The sequence below is a fragment of the Amblyomma maculatum genome, chromosome 9 (assembly GCF_055883805.1).
Source record: "Amblyomma maculatum isolate TAMU_Amacu chromosome 9, ASM5588380v1, whole genome shotgun sequence".
In the NCBI taxonomy this organism is placed as follows: Eukaryota; Metazoa; Arthropoda; class Arachnida; order Ixodida; family Ixodidae; genus Amblyomma; species Amblyomma maculatum.
Window position 1 is genome coordinate 19,497,942 of NC_139352.1, and position 15,006 is coordinate 19,512,947.

Genomic DNA, 15,006 nt, shown 5'->3' on the forward strand with positions numbered 1-15,006 from the left:
GTTTTTTTTTGTGTGTGTTTTTTTTTTAGTTTATTAAAAAGGCCGTAATAGAATAGTTTGAAAATTTAATTCAGCGAGCATGTTACCGTCTTTGGACAGCACTGAAGCTGCTGCGCACCAGTAGATATAAGCGATTATCAGACCGCTATATTCCGATAAAAGCGAAATGTATACCTTCAAAATGCGGAGCCTGCTGAGAATGCTTGTGCATTGCACACCAGACGCGAGCCTCTCGGGTTCGGTTTGTACTGGTCGAGGCGGCGTCATTCGGCTTCTCTCTGGAACTATTTAGAGTAGCAGAGTGGGGTGTGGTTGTGGGCGATGCGAGGTCGATCGCGACACGTGGCAATCCTTTCTTAAGGCTGTGATCAGTCAGCTATGTATATTTGCCAAGTATGGCTCCCTTAGTGGCATGGTCAGAGCAGTATGATATGAGTGACGACCTGTGCACACAAGGTTCTGCCTACTCCCCTTTAGCCTCATCTGTGGCCATGAGCCTTCCTATTCAAGAAAGGACGTTCAATCAATCAATCAATCAATCAATCGGCTGGTACTCAGTAGTAAGCACTTCAGCGACGACTCCACGAACGTAATCTATATTCCTGAAATGGTAGCTGCACATAGGACAGTGTGAATTATTTTATACTCGGTTTTCAGCGTAAATAATAGTTATTCGCGCAGTTTTCTGTCTTTCGGGTCGAAACTGGTGTCTGATCCTTGCTTGCTCGGGTACTTAAATCATTGAGTCACTAATAAGCTTCGGGGTACTACGGAGGCACGGTATCACAGCGTGCAACGCAGGGACAGACTGTCGCAGAAAAAAAAAAATAAAGAAATGAGCTGAGTAATTCTATACGTGTGTTTTAAAACGCATAAATTCTTTCGAGCGCCCACTGCTCCAGCAACGAGTAGGAGTCACGTGGTGTCCCCCTTGCAGAACTAGATCGTCGCTAACGCCGATCGCTCCAGTGCTGGAGCTCGCGGGGCCATAGAAGACACGTGCGCTGTCGTTGTGTTTTATTCCTTGTTTAACTACTTTTTTTTTTTATTTCTAGATATTTTACCCTGGTACCTCTCGTTCAAAACTCGATAATGCGGCCTGATAGGCGCGGGTAGTGTTTCATAGGCAATGGCTTGAAACGTTGCTCTCTTTTTTCCTTCGACGGGCCAATACAATCTCCTGTTATATAAGCCTGTATATAAGCCGGGTGGTGTATTGACGCGTTGTATTCAGACATTGTCCCCGGGTTTGAAATGGCGGCCGTGCCGTATTTAGAAAGCTGTCAGAAACCAGCAACGCGATATCGAAATGCGCGGAGACCTTTTAAAAAGCTCCGGATAGTTTGTTTTTTAAAAGAAGCGGCAAAAGGTCGCTTGCCGTAACGTGATACGTGTATAAAAGCGGCAGCTGGGGTTTGTACATGTGCGCTCGGATATATACACGCGGCTGCTTGTTTATCCTCCTCCACTCTCTACACGCTCTCTCGCGATAATCGGGCGCCGTTAGTAGTAGTAGTGGTTGTGTTTCGTTCGTCTTGGCATTTTGTAGTTATGGGGGAAAGCCCTTACGAGTACTAGCTGTCAGTAAGTGATCTATATAAACGTTATGAACGGCGTGTAGTCAGGCTAGGAGGAGAAGAAAGAAAAAAAAAAAGCGATCGAAGTGGAAACCCCCTGGTGACGCACGCGCTCGCCCCGCGTTTTGCTGCATGCGCGACTTTCGCAATGCGTGGAGCGGCCGCGCTATAACGGCTTTTAATCGCCGAGGCGTTTTGACGTGGAGGATAAACATATTACAAAAAAAGAAGAAGAAGAAAAGGCGGGCACGAGAGATTCCGGTATTCGTTAAGATTTCACTCGGCGGTTCCGACGGGATCTCACGCGCGGCGTCGCACCGTTCTGTGTCCTGCGCGCTTCAGTTTTGTTGACCAAGAGGTTCTTTTAGGGTGAGGTTTTTTTTTTTTCTTTTTTTTTTCGCAAAACAGATTACTGGGCTTGCGTGTGCCCTGGAGACTTTAGTCGGATGTTTCTTGAATTCTGTGCATTAAATGTGCATGCCGAAAAATTTGCCCTCGGTTCTAATTCTGTTTGTGACCGTCTTGTCATTGTTTATTTGTTGTTTTATCTTCAATGGCACATCCGGGGAATAGAGGTGTGTGATACATGGGGGTGAGGGGGGGGGGGGGGGGGTCCTCTGACGTCATTGTGGAGTGGACGATGTGCCGGGATATATATATATCTGGGAGCACGTTCTTTTTTTTTTATTTTTTTTTTTTCGCTCTGTGTTCCTAATGAGGTTGGGGTGTGTGGGAGCCTGCACTAACGTGTACGGGTGGGCGAATTAATGGTACGAGGGAGAAGAAGTTGAGAAAAATAACAATGTAAACGTAGCAAAGCATAAAAGGAGCGAATGCCGGAAGTCCGTTTGTTATAGTGTCGGTGGCTTAGGTTATAGTTTTGACACTAGGCGTTCGATTACTGACGTGCTCCCGTACTTATATAGATATATAGTTTCCGGGAACTCTTCGCTTTGGACCGCAGTCGCCTCTAATTATCCCCCTCTCCCCGCTTTGTTGATTGAAACGTAGCGCGATCTTTCTCATGGCTTGGCAGTGTCACATCCCGTCTACCCAAACCTTTTCCCGGATCCTATCTTAGGGTACATTAATGGGAGTATTCTCTTTTTCTTCTTTTTTTTTTTTTTTCTGTTTCTGCAGTGTGTGTCACGGTGGTGTGGTGTTGTAGGGGATCGTTCCGCTTGTGAACACCGTCGCAGTTGTGGGTGTGTTTCCGATTGGGACAGAGTTTGTGCGTGTCAGAGGCGGATTGTGCACACTGTTTTTGGAGGGATGCGGTGTCACTTGCATGCACTTACTGAGTTTTTAAAGAAGGCCTAATTTACAGTGCATGCGTGCGTGTGTGTGCGTGTGTGTGTGTGTGTGTGTGTGTGTGTGTGTGTGTGTGTGTGTGTGTGTGTGTGTGTGTGTGTGTGTGTGTGTGTGTGTGTGTGTGTGTGTGTGTGTGTGTGTGTGTGTGTGTGTGTGTGTGTGTGTGTGTGTCGTGCGCGCGCGCACGGGCCCGCGGTAAGGGGTGCGCGAACCACGATTCGTAGGAGAAGCCTCTCCCCCCCCCCCCCCCCCCCCCCCCCCCCCCATCAACTTCCTCGGATTTTACTGAAACTTTCACGTTTACTTCTTCTCGCTTTTCTGGTCATTTAATTATGCTAATTTTCGCAGCGGTTCGATTTTTTTGTCGCGGCTGAAATGAATTTTAAAATTTAACATTCCGTGACGTCGGTCGTGGAGATCTCTGCGGGCAACCTTGGGTGCATGACGTCACTGGATGCATGACCGACTACGTTCGCTCCTCGTTTCCCGCGAGACAGAATTTTAAGCATGATTTAGGCAAATCGGGACAAATAGCGACTCCTGCGGTCACATGAATTGAGCCAATTAGGGCGCACATGATAGGTTTTGTGGACGTGTCTGTGATGACGTCATGCTAGGTTTGAATTTCGGGACGTCACATATGGTCCAAACCTACTTCCGGTTTCGGTTTCATACATTTGTTGATAAAATACTCCTCTGTTGCTTTGTACTGGAGAGGGTACTAGTAATGTGGTGGAATTTTGAACTCAAAATGTTAAAAAAAAAAAAAGATCCTCAAGTTAGCACTTCACTGTCCCCAGCATGTTTTTATTATTGCATTGTTAATTGCCTTTTCATGTGTATTGTGTATGTAGCTGTAGCATGTGCTTTAAGTTATTGTTCTCTTTTGTTGTTGTGGTTATTAGTGCGCTACCACTGTGACAGGCAGATTATTCCATTTCACTTTGGTGATGTTTGATTTATTGATCGACTGATTGGCGCTCTAGATGAGCTCTGTACTCGGTGTGGGGAAACCGCTCCGCGTAAGTTGATCAAAACAGTCTAACTCTTTTAGAGCGAATTTTAGAAATAGAATGATCATATTTCGGTCACGGTATACTAACTATACTCCGTTTCATACATCAAAGGCAACGCAGCGAAAGCTACGCAAGTAGTCCGCAAGAAAAAAAAAAAGCGTATCACTACGCGCTCGTTTTGTGGCCGAGTGGTTCCTGCGGAAACAGGCTCTATTCCGAGCATACACGTTTGCAATAACTTGCTTCGCATGCCTAGACATCTTCGCAGTGCGGATCTTATAAAAAAAATGCGCACAGAAGAACCATTTTCTCAAAAAGAGATGCGCAGCGCGGAGGGCACAGCCAGCGCCATCTAGTGGCACAGCTGGCAAGGTTGTGGGGCAGCGAAAACGCGACATAGCGACACGAACGAAAACGACATAAAAGACATACAAATTTACCGAATCCGATTCTTTGTCCCTAAAAAAAGTGCTCTTTATGAAGTTGATGGCAAATGCAAGATGTATTAAGCTTGCAGAGAAAATAACTATTATTTCGTCTCGTCAAGAGCAGGCACTATTTTTCATCGCGAATGCGGAGAGCGCAAACAAGAGCTTTAGCTTTGGCAGTGTTGCACTTGATGTATGAAATGGAGTATAGTATAGCGAGGCGCTGGGGCGCATGCGCTGAAGGGTACGTTGAAAGTTGAAGGGGCGAATGTTGTGGTTAGGAATGGATAGAGCCCCCTTTTCCGCTCAGACCCTATTATAAAGCTGTTTAATGTCGAATTTATGATTTGAGCGCTTCTACTGTAGGATGCCAGTAATGCAGGACAGACCATCTGATATCATCTCGAGCTCCTTGGCCTAATTTAGGTCTTTTTCTTTTAGCATCCCGCGAAGCGGTCGCAATCCGACAAATGATCGCGATTGATAGGTGCCACCTCATTAGCGTGATGGGCGCAACTGAAACAGACCATGCTTAGATATTATGTAATCTAATGGGATCTCTCCTGGCGCGCGCACTTTCAGAAACGGCGCAGTTTTAAATGTCAGATTTCTCGATAATTATGACAAATAAATACTTCGTTAGAGCGCTTTCTGTGCAGTGCTTGCGCAAGGAACTTTTGCCTGCTTTCCAGCACTTTTTCCGCCACATCCCGGTGTCGCGCGTGGTACCAGAATCGACTAGGCTGAGAAAGGAAATGCATATTTTCCAGCACCTCGATTCTGCATAGTAGTTTAGAATGATCACGACGTGCTGGGTGCTTCTAATTCGCTTTTCTCGTACAAAAAAAGAAAAAAAGGGAGCAGATTTAAAGGAAGCGATGAGAAGAGGAGGGCTCCTACAAGGCGAGAAGTTTTCTACGGGGAAACCGCATTGGTTTCGTTTGGGTTCAGATGTTTCGACCATAAATGTTCAGGAATGGCAGCCAATCAAGCTCTCGGCACCACATCAAGAGATTGCGCGAGTGTCATAAGGGAATGGTCCCCGGTGCGACCATACCTGGAGTACACTGTCTTGGTGAGCGTGCGGGGGCCCTCCCGGGTCGGGAAAAAGGTGACATGTGATGAGCGCGCTTGTACAGGTCCCAAAGACTATTGGCACCCACACCGACCTTCCAAATCGCTTTTAAGGCGACAGCCTTTAACGACTCGTGATGTCGTGAACAAAATGTGCCTCCCGCTTTTGCGGCGTTCTGATTGGCCGAGGCGGGAGGACGTCATAGCGGTATCGACCAATCACAGAGCGCCACCACAGTATGCGCGAATGCGTGCCTTATATGGCCATTTGTCAATCACTGATTAAATACTAATGAATTAATTACAAGTTGAGGGCTAATTAAATAATTCACTAATTAACAAATTAATACCAAATAATTCATTATGTAATTAGGTACCCGCTTAGTTAATTACTTAATAATTACTAATTAGTGCCAGTTGCGTAGCAGAATGCGGCACTCAGGCTTTCGCCTTTCACTACTTTAGTCGCTAAAGTCTCGTAATTTTTTTTATATATGAATTGTAAAGTAACACAATTCCCACCAGTTGTCCCGCGGCCTACTCGCTTTCGTATCGCGTCGTTTAGACACGTACAGGCTTGATGCTTTGATTAATGTCCGGTTGCATAGCTTACGAAGCGGGCCGTGTTTTTCCTCGCATGTTTGGGAATCGTTTGTCACCGTTGACGTTAGGTTCGTGTGAAGAAGCTTGCCGGAAGAATATGCGAATTTGTTGGTACTTCGGAAAAAAAAAAAAAAAAGAACTGTGAAGCATGCAGATTTTCGCGAAAAACGTTTGCAATGCCGTCCTGCGAATTAAGCGCCTTGATACAACATGCGGGAGTTGATCGCATAGGGTACGGGCAGACGGGACACGAACCACGGCAAAGTAACTAACGGAGTAAATAATAATAATAATAATAATAATAATAATAATTATTATTATTATTATTATTATTATTATTATTATTATTATTATTATTATTATTATTATTATTATTATTATTATTATTATTATTATTATAGTGTTAAAACACTTTATTCAGAGCAGAAATCAACTGCCGAACGAAACACGCTGCTTAGAGATGGCTGTCTAGCTACTAGGGTCCTCTGTCATCCCTTGGGTAAATTGCGGGCGGTAGGTGATCGATCGTTTATTGAAGAAAATAAGGAAAAGGTAATCGCTGGATACAGTAGCAGAAATCTCGGGACGTTATTATCCTTTCTTTCACCCTCCTACCCCTCCCCCGCGCTTCCCTCTGCCTTTCTATTTTTTTTTTATTTTTTCGCGGGTCACATTTTGACGTAGACCGCTCGCGAAGTCGTGGCTTACATTTACATGGATGATTTAATGTCGCATGAAGCTACTAAAATTGCGCACATCGATTGCTCTGTAGGTGTCACGCGATATAAAACTAATGTCATTAGAAGACGGCGGCAAGGACAACCTGCCGGGAACAAAATATCGAGGGTAAAGCGGAAAAGAAAATGCGTGTGTTTAAACAGCGTCAGAATTCATTATGTTTCGTACTGCGGGAGCGTGTTTTGATTACATTTAGATTTCAATGACGGATAGTAAAAATTAACGTTGCTCGTTATCGCTACTAATTTATGGGCGACTTGCGTGGCGGTGCCTGTTATTTCTCCGTACCATTCTATCCTTGGTCATGACGAATCCGGTGAATGTAAACAAACAGCATTGATGAAACAGCGGAGAGCGACGCGAGGTTTTGTTTGTGACTGACATTCACGTTTTGAAGGTCGCCGCTTTTTAACAGGCACGGACACGTTTATTATGGAGCAGGCAACTGCGCACAAAAAGCAAGCTGATGCGAGATGATGATGATGGCGCCGACGATTATGATGGGTGTGGTTTATTTAGGGAGGAATGTTGTTGTTGTCGTCCAAATAACTTATGGCAACATACCCACAGAGGGGGATTGGCCAAGAATTGGGTAGCAAAGAATTTTTTTCTTCTTTATCATTTTTTTAATTTTTAAGTATACTTGCATTAAAAAAAATGATTTGAGGGGTAGAGGGAAGGACACAAAACGGGAAATAAGTGAAATATAAAATGAAAAGTGGCAACACTCACGGGAGATTGACACTGCAATTGTAGAACAAGTGATGTTTAAATATTTAGCAAGGCAAACGATTTGAGTCCAGTAAAAAATTTTGCATGGCGGTAAAAACAGACCTGTGACTGTGCCCAAGGATGGTGGCGCCAAATGATAACAATGTCGGGCTGCCTAAACTAAGGCCAAGCTGTTGCAATGTCCTTTCCATCAACTGTTTTCTCAACGTAGTAAAGCGGCGGCATGGTTTGACCGCTCCTACCTACCATGTAGTGCGACCATGTAGTGACCATGCAGTGCGAAGAGAAGATAACCGATGGTCGCTTAGGGTAGCAAACTGGATTCCAAGGGAAGGAAAGCGTAGAAGGGGCGGCAGAAAGTTTGGGGGGCGGATTAGGTTACGAAGTTCGCAGGGGTCAAGTGGCTGGTTATATGGCCAGGCACTGATTGGTCGGTGGTTTTTGTGACGTCACCTGCTTTAACGTTACCTGTCTTCGTTCTCGCATTGAACTTGTTTGTTACGTCAGCAGTGACGTAAGTGTCACGGGGCTTAGCTGTATACACTCGAGTGATGTGAGCCGGTTGAATTAAGTTTGCTTTGAAATGGAAGGCGAGCTTGGCCCGTCGTGGCCGTTTTCGGAGACTGAGGCAACGTTACATAGAAGCGCGTCAAAAATTCCGTCGTAAACTGCTGAATTTTCTGTTGTTCTGTAGGCTGTTGTTCTGTTGTCCGCCGTTCTGTAGTCTGTTGTTCTGTAGTACGTTGCTGTTCTGAGTACACAAAATTCTGACATTACTACAAGAATTCTGTCGTGACAGAAAATTTTCTGTCAAGCTCGTTCGGGGTTCACGTTCATTTGCTCTGTACCGGTTCGCGTCTGTCTCTAGGTGCTCAATTGATCAAGGGTACATATTACTGTGTCCCCATCTGCACGAACCCCTGAAGTTAGTAGCGTTGACGAGTGGGGCGACAGAGAATGTTTTCTCCCCTCACACATCGACCGAAACTAAAAATTTGCTGTTGAGCTACCACATCTCCTTACCGTCGAACGCAATTTTTTTTTTTTTTTTTTTGTCCACGAAGGAGGCTAATGGCCGCCGCCGGCCCCTGTTTTATTCCGCACTTTCTTCATTCCCTCCCCCACGCCTTGTAATCAACCACTTTTCCTCTCGAGTTTTCGAACGTGTTCTTTTTTTTATTCTTTTCCTTTTCAGCTCTGCCGTACCCCTGTTATTGCAGCGATCCTTCGACCCGCATGGCTCCTTGTCCTCCTTCCCCTCCTTCCCATAACGGCGCCGTTAATACCAGCCACTGTGTTCTCTGTGTGTGCTGGCGGCAGGCAGCCCTTTCTGAATTCATATATGCCCCGGCTATTATGTTGCCAGCAGAGACGAGCCATTGCTCTTTCGGATGAGGCGAGGAAGAAGAGCGGGGAAGTATTAGGGGGCGTGGCATAAAAGGAGGAAGCTTTTATTTCCTCCTTTTCCCGCTTGCTTTTCCCCCAATTCCTCCATAACTCCTCACCCCCTTTCCTCCCAATCTCTTAAATTGTTGTTTATGGCTGAGCGTGCGTGCCTCTTCCTGCGCTCGTTTCGTATTCCCATCTGCTGTTCTTACTTCCTTGCTCGTTTTTTCATTTCTCGTGTCCTATGATTGTCTTCTTTTTTTTTTCTCCTACCGAATTGGCGTTTTTCCCTTTCGTCTTTGTCTTCTGTTGCGTGGGCTTATGCCGCGTGTGTCTTTGCCGGCGCGTTCCAGGTTTTATTAAGGCTTATTTCCGCTCTTCTTCTATCCCCTTTTATCTCGCAGATGTCCCGGATTCACGTCATTCCTTTTCCTTTTTGTCCCCGTTCTCCTGAATGTGAGTGCCAGCCGCAGTTTCGTAAAGACGTTTGGTTTGCGTTTTCACCCAGCCCTGTTTGTGTGTGCGCTCGCGAACATCAATTCTCTGGATGGAATATCTCTAGTTGTGATTATAACATGTATTCGGATTGATCTATATCTTCTTCATTCGCTCTAACCCATTCAAGTATTTTTTTTTTCTTTTGTCCGCATATAGTTTTCGGCGGCGAACGTGCGCTTCTTTTTGTGCACAAAGTTCTCTTGGCTCTCTCGCGTCGTAAATAACCGCGGAGCCAACCCGTTTGTCTCTACAGCGGCCTTCTTTTTTGAACCTTGAGAGTGATTTGCGACTTGTGTACACGCAAAACGTTCTCGAGAGCGCCCGCCCTATTTTTACGTATACGTCATAAAAACGTCAGACTAGCCCACGGACTACGAAGAAGTTACGCTCCCAAAATGTCGTGGCGTCCACTCCCATGTTCGCTGTTTTACCCGTTTCTTTTTTTTTTTTTCTTTTTTGTAGTGCTCGTCTGCTACGGCCATATATCGCCGCAGCGAAGCATTGTTTATGCCTTTCTGCCTCCTTTGTTTACAGAATGCACGGCACGATTTGCTTGCCCGGGTCTGAGGGGCAGTGGAATACACGAAAAAAAAAAAAAAAAGCTTCCTTCTTTATGAGCGCGCAATTCGGCGGTCATACTTATTATTATTATTGCAGTAGGAGAAGTTTATCGAGAAGTGGCGTTTTCGACTGCTATTGACAGAACGATAATCCGTCTGCATCAGATGTGCAGCGCGCGAAAAGCTGCGGAGTTCTTATAAAAGCCTTTCTTATTTCTTTTTTTCCCGCGCTACTGGCGCGATAATCCATCTGCTGCATGCGCGCGCACACACCGCTAGCTGGGCGAACGGAAACGAACGGAACAGATTCAGAGCTGCGCGCCGCTCCACTCTTGTGCAATCGATTTTCGGCGAGCGCTCTCTCGTGCACTCGGCCCCTGGGTTTCCTCCTTCTTCTCTCTTATCTCGCAGTTACTTTTCCTTGGACGGAAAATAAAAGAATGCCAGTATACGTCCGGGTTGATTGTACTGCTGTGTGTTGTAGCTGCGTCCCTCGTGTGGTGGTGTGGCAGGCCCGCACGTTGGGTGCGGTTACGTACGATGAGAGATGGCGTACGATCCACGGCGGCGGCGCGGGCGGTCGTTGGAGTGGAAACGGTGAGGAATGATAAACTGTTGGGGCTGCTTGTTTTTTTATTTCCTTCTCTTATTTTTCTTAATTTTTCCGCGCGTATGTTTTGGGCTTTCGCCTGGTTTTCTCTTCCGAAAACTGTTCGGAAATGCCATCTCTCTTTCCTTCTTTCCTGTCTTCGGCGTCCTGCCCCAATCTGGCAACGTGGTGCGGCAGAGGGGAGGGAGGGGAACGGGGTCTTAAGTGAATTACGTTTTTGCGTCGCAGTCCAATTTCTGCTCTGAACTTGATAAGCTCTGTCACGTTTCGTGCAAGTTCTACTTCGCTTTAGCTTCTTTTTTTTTTTTTTTTTAATTTCTTATTGTGCATTTTGCCAGCACTTTTGTTGATGATGATAGTGATGACGCTTGTGGTCGCAGCGGGTTTGGTTTTCAAATTATAAATGTACGTCACTTCGTTGGCAGACATCAGTTCAATTGGTGGGCGCAACACGTGGGCAATATGGACAGTGAACGGCAGGAGGTGTTCCTTTATGTCACTTTCACTGATCTGTATATTCAACTCTTGTTGCTGCTGTTCGCAGGCAATGCACGTGTGTTGGGGAACCCACACACAAACAGTTCTGCCATGCTGTGTTGGCTTTGCACGCTCCATTGTTGAGTCGCTCTGTAGCGTGTGCCTTCATTCCGTTTGTTGTACTTCATTTATATATTCATTCACAAGCTAAGTATGCATTTATTTCACTAGCTTTTCAACAATGCTTCTGTCCTCACAGATGTCCCTTTGCACTCCACCGCTACATTTTTATTCCCTTATAACGGTTGTCGTGAAGGCTGACATACCCTTCTCACTTTTTTTTTCCTTTTTTTACTGTGCTGTTTGTAATCTGTGAAATTCTTCCTCATTTTCAATTAAAATCAAACCATCAATCCGAATTGTTTTGTAAGGTCGAGCTTGCTTCCCTTGGCTCCTTGTCCAGCTGTTTCCCCTCAGGTAGCTTGTGTTGAGGGGACCTGTCCTGTCTTGCGGGTTCTAAGAAGTAAACTGGATTGAGCTAAACAGTACAGGTAACATCTTGCATCAGCACACGGGAGGCATGCGATGGGACCACTAAATGTTATTGGAAGACAGGCAAGGTCATGCTGACAATTGTGCATTGTTTATGCCTCGCTGTTCGAAAGAGTGTAACGTGCGTTGTTAAGACGGACTGCAAATGCCAAGTGTTGTCTCAGCCTAACAGTGGAAGTGAAAAAATAAAGAAAAGAGGTTCATAAGCAGAAAGAAAAATTATAATGCACAGAAAGAGGAGGAGACCTTGGATGCACAGTTGTTGGGAGTGTTTTGTTGTTGCTTTGAACTGATGGTCACGAAGCGATGTGCATTGTTCATGGCGTTGTGCGTAGTGCTTTTCTTGTGTAACTTTTTTGTGTGTGCGTGCGTCTGGAACAATCCCCGCAGTACCCTAGCTTTAATCCTGTGCAACCTACTGTATTAGAAATAATGTTGGCTATCCCTCTTGTCGCACAGATCCATTGGGCCCTTGTTTGATTTGATTTTTTTTATCCCATTTGTATCGTTTTTGTCTTCATAATTTACTACATTGGCAGGGATCCGAAAGAATGCACCTTGTTTCGAAATAGTCAGCCAACCTTATAGGCACATACGGGAACATCATAGTACGCTCTCCCACCTTTACAGACTTTCAGTGTACTTCTTAGCTGGAACTGGACTGCGTCTCAAGACTTGGTTGGCTAGATGTTGGTCTTGCACTGACGGTTCTTCCTGTACTCACTGTTTTGGAGCTTATGTAAGTTTCAATTTATTGCCGTTGTCATTTGATGAGGAGTAGGGAGCCTGGTTAGTTACTTAATGCAAGCATTGAGGTCTAGTACCATGGAAGTAACAGTAACATTTGCTTGAGTAATGATAAGACTGAAAAGGGGGAAAAAGTGCAGCTTTTTCTCACTTCCTTCCTGCCGCCTCAGGTTTACGGCGAGTTCATTCTTTACCATTTTCATTTGCCATCCTGCCGAACCTAGTTGGTAACGTCCACCGCAGTGGTGCAGCGGTGCAGGATTGAATGTCAGCCTTGGCGGCCGCTTTTCTGCGGAGGCGCAAAGCTAAGCGCCGTGTGCTGTGCGACGTCAGCGCACATTAAACAACCCCAGGCGGTCGAAATTTCCAGAGGCCTCTACTACGGTGTCACTTATAGCCAGAGTCGCTTTGGAACGTTAACCCCATAAACCAACAAACCATTTGGTAACGCCGAGAAGTCTATGTACAGTGTACTTATCTGGACTCACCAAAAGTTATCGCATCTCCGTATCATGAAGAAGTGTTCGCTGAACGCATGACCGGAAACAGTCTAACTCTCCATGCTTGAACTGACTGAATGGAGGGAGGGTATTTGTGCAGTGAGCTAAGAATATACTTTCAGGCTGGATAACTTCTAATGAAGAAGTAGTTGCAACTTGTAGCTCACGTAAGCAACTGTTTCAGACTGCCATGCTTTCTGGTGTATGCAGGGTGTCTAGTGACCGGGAAAACATGGGATTTTCAGGGAAATTTTTGTGTACCTGGAAATACCTGGGAATTGTCAGCGGTGTTATCAAAAATGGGGCAAAGTCAGAGAAAAGTGCTGACTGATATACTAACACAGTGGTCTGCTGTGATTCTTGACGGCACTGCACCATTAGTGCCCAGCATGTGGTTTGTTCACGTTGGCGTGGCGCCCTTTTACTGCTAACATGTACAAGACAAGGAGTTTTAGCTGTCTTGTCCCTGTTGTCTATGAAATGAGTACTGTATATAGTGGTTGGTTTTGTGTCGGTTGCCACACTTCTTAGTATGTTTGGCCGAGTACGTACAGACCAGTAGATACAACTTATGTTCAGTGGTATTTTTTTGTAGAATAAGCTGTAGCCACTTATGAGCCAAATTTGCACTTCTGGCATTTTACGAAAGGTTCCACAGCGTATTAGCATAATATTAAAGTAGATCCTAAATGTTTTCCTAAGATCGTGTCGACCTCGTTGTCAATGCAGCTTTGCAGTTCCAGCACCAGGTTGTGTTTCTTTTCTCCTTTTTTTTTGGTTCGATCTTATATACCATCAGCCGTGATGTTTTTCTGCATATTCAGGGGTCAGGGTGTTCTGACAGATATCATCAAAAACATCAGGAAGTCAGGGAGTTAACTTGCTAGACACCCTGGCGTAACTCTTCTGAATTTTACATTGCTGCTCTTTGTTCCTTTCTTATAGTTAGAGACTTAGGCCGAACAAAAATTTGACTTAAGCCTAACAAAAAAAAAAAAATGACTGAGGCATAACTAAAGTTACAAGGTGAGGTTTGATTTCTGAAATTGAGCACCCTAAAAATTTTGACCCTGTCTCCTCTGCACTTTGGTTTTTTCTATGGTAGCTTCAGGGAAATGCGTTTGTAAAACGACTAGTAAGGATGGTCTTTTGCATATTTTAAAGTGGGAGGAAAGAGTGGCTTTTAATTTCGCACAGTGTCCTTTCAGCTTATCCTGAATGGTGCAATTTCACGTGCATTATATGTATAAAAGTTTATGCATAAACGACGGTCCAGTTTTTCATAGTCATAGACAAGAAGAGCGTGCAGTGGTTGACTTTCGAAGTTTTGTGTCCACAGTTGTGGGCACGGTTCCTTAATCTGAAACTCTTAGAGACATTTTCCACAAATGTGCCATTTCTGTGACGAAAAGGTTGGTCAATTTGCGTGCTGAACCATCGCTCGTGAAGATTGCCAGAGGATATATCTGACAAGGACTATTCTAGGGATGAAACGGATGTGAGCCCTAACAAGTGCCACTACCAGGGCTGACATGGCTCTTCTGTGATGACAGAAAAAGAGATGAAGAAAGGCGAAGCATGCTTCATTCAAAGCATTTACTAAAATGGAATTGTTCTTCTCTGGTGGCGCGTGATAATAGCATTGTCAATGTGGCTTCAGCCGTTATGGACAAAAGTGTTGCTGGTGTAGTTCGAAGGCAAAAAGTAGCTGCAAAACTGCCGGGTTAATATTGAGTGTCTTTAAGTCGTCGTCGAATAACACGTTCGTGGGGGCGTCTGCAAGCTGGATTTTCATTGTCCCTGTGGCCATAATGCATAAAGAAAAGAAAATGGCTGGAGCAGGCCATCTCGCAATTAGCTTCATTTGCTTTTTGTGGTGCTTAGTGTGAAATGTTTTTTAAAGTGCGAAGTGAAATTGACTAGGCAAGGAAAAGTGTTACGTGTACTTGCTCGCATGGAAGCACGTCCAAAGAAGTGCTAGCAACCGAGTACTGAAGGCCCACAGATGGTCCCAAAGAGTTCTCACAATGCTTAGCCACTGCCGAGAAACACAATGTGCTGTGATGTGTGCAACCAGCGACTCCGGCATGCGAGCACGCCAAAGATGCAGCAGTGCACACGTCGAAGCTAGAGATGAAAGAGCCTTGTTTTGCTGCGCAGAGTGCGGAATCTTTTTGTGCATGCTTTCGCCGGAATC

At 45.2% G+C, this 15,006-nt stretch overlaps 1 long non-coding RNA gene across 1 annotated transcript in view; it reads left to right on the forward strand.

The window, feature by feature from the left end:
• Positions 1-15,006, forward strand: part of LOC146178516 (uncharacterized) — a 185,722-nt gene that overhangs the window by 167,362 nt on the left and 3,354 nt on the right. The window contains exon 3 of the long non-coding RNA XR_014700612.1: positions 9,270-9,321. This is a non-coding gene — a long non-coding RNA (uncharacterized LOC146178516). The remainder of the gene's footprint in view (positions 1-9,269; positions 9,322-15,006) is intronic.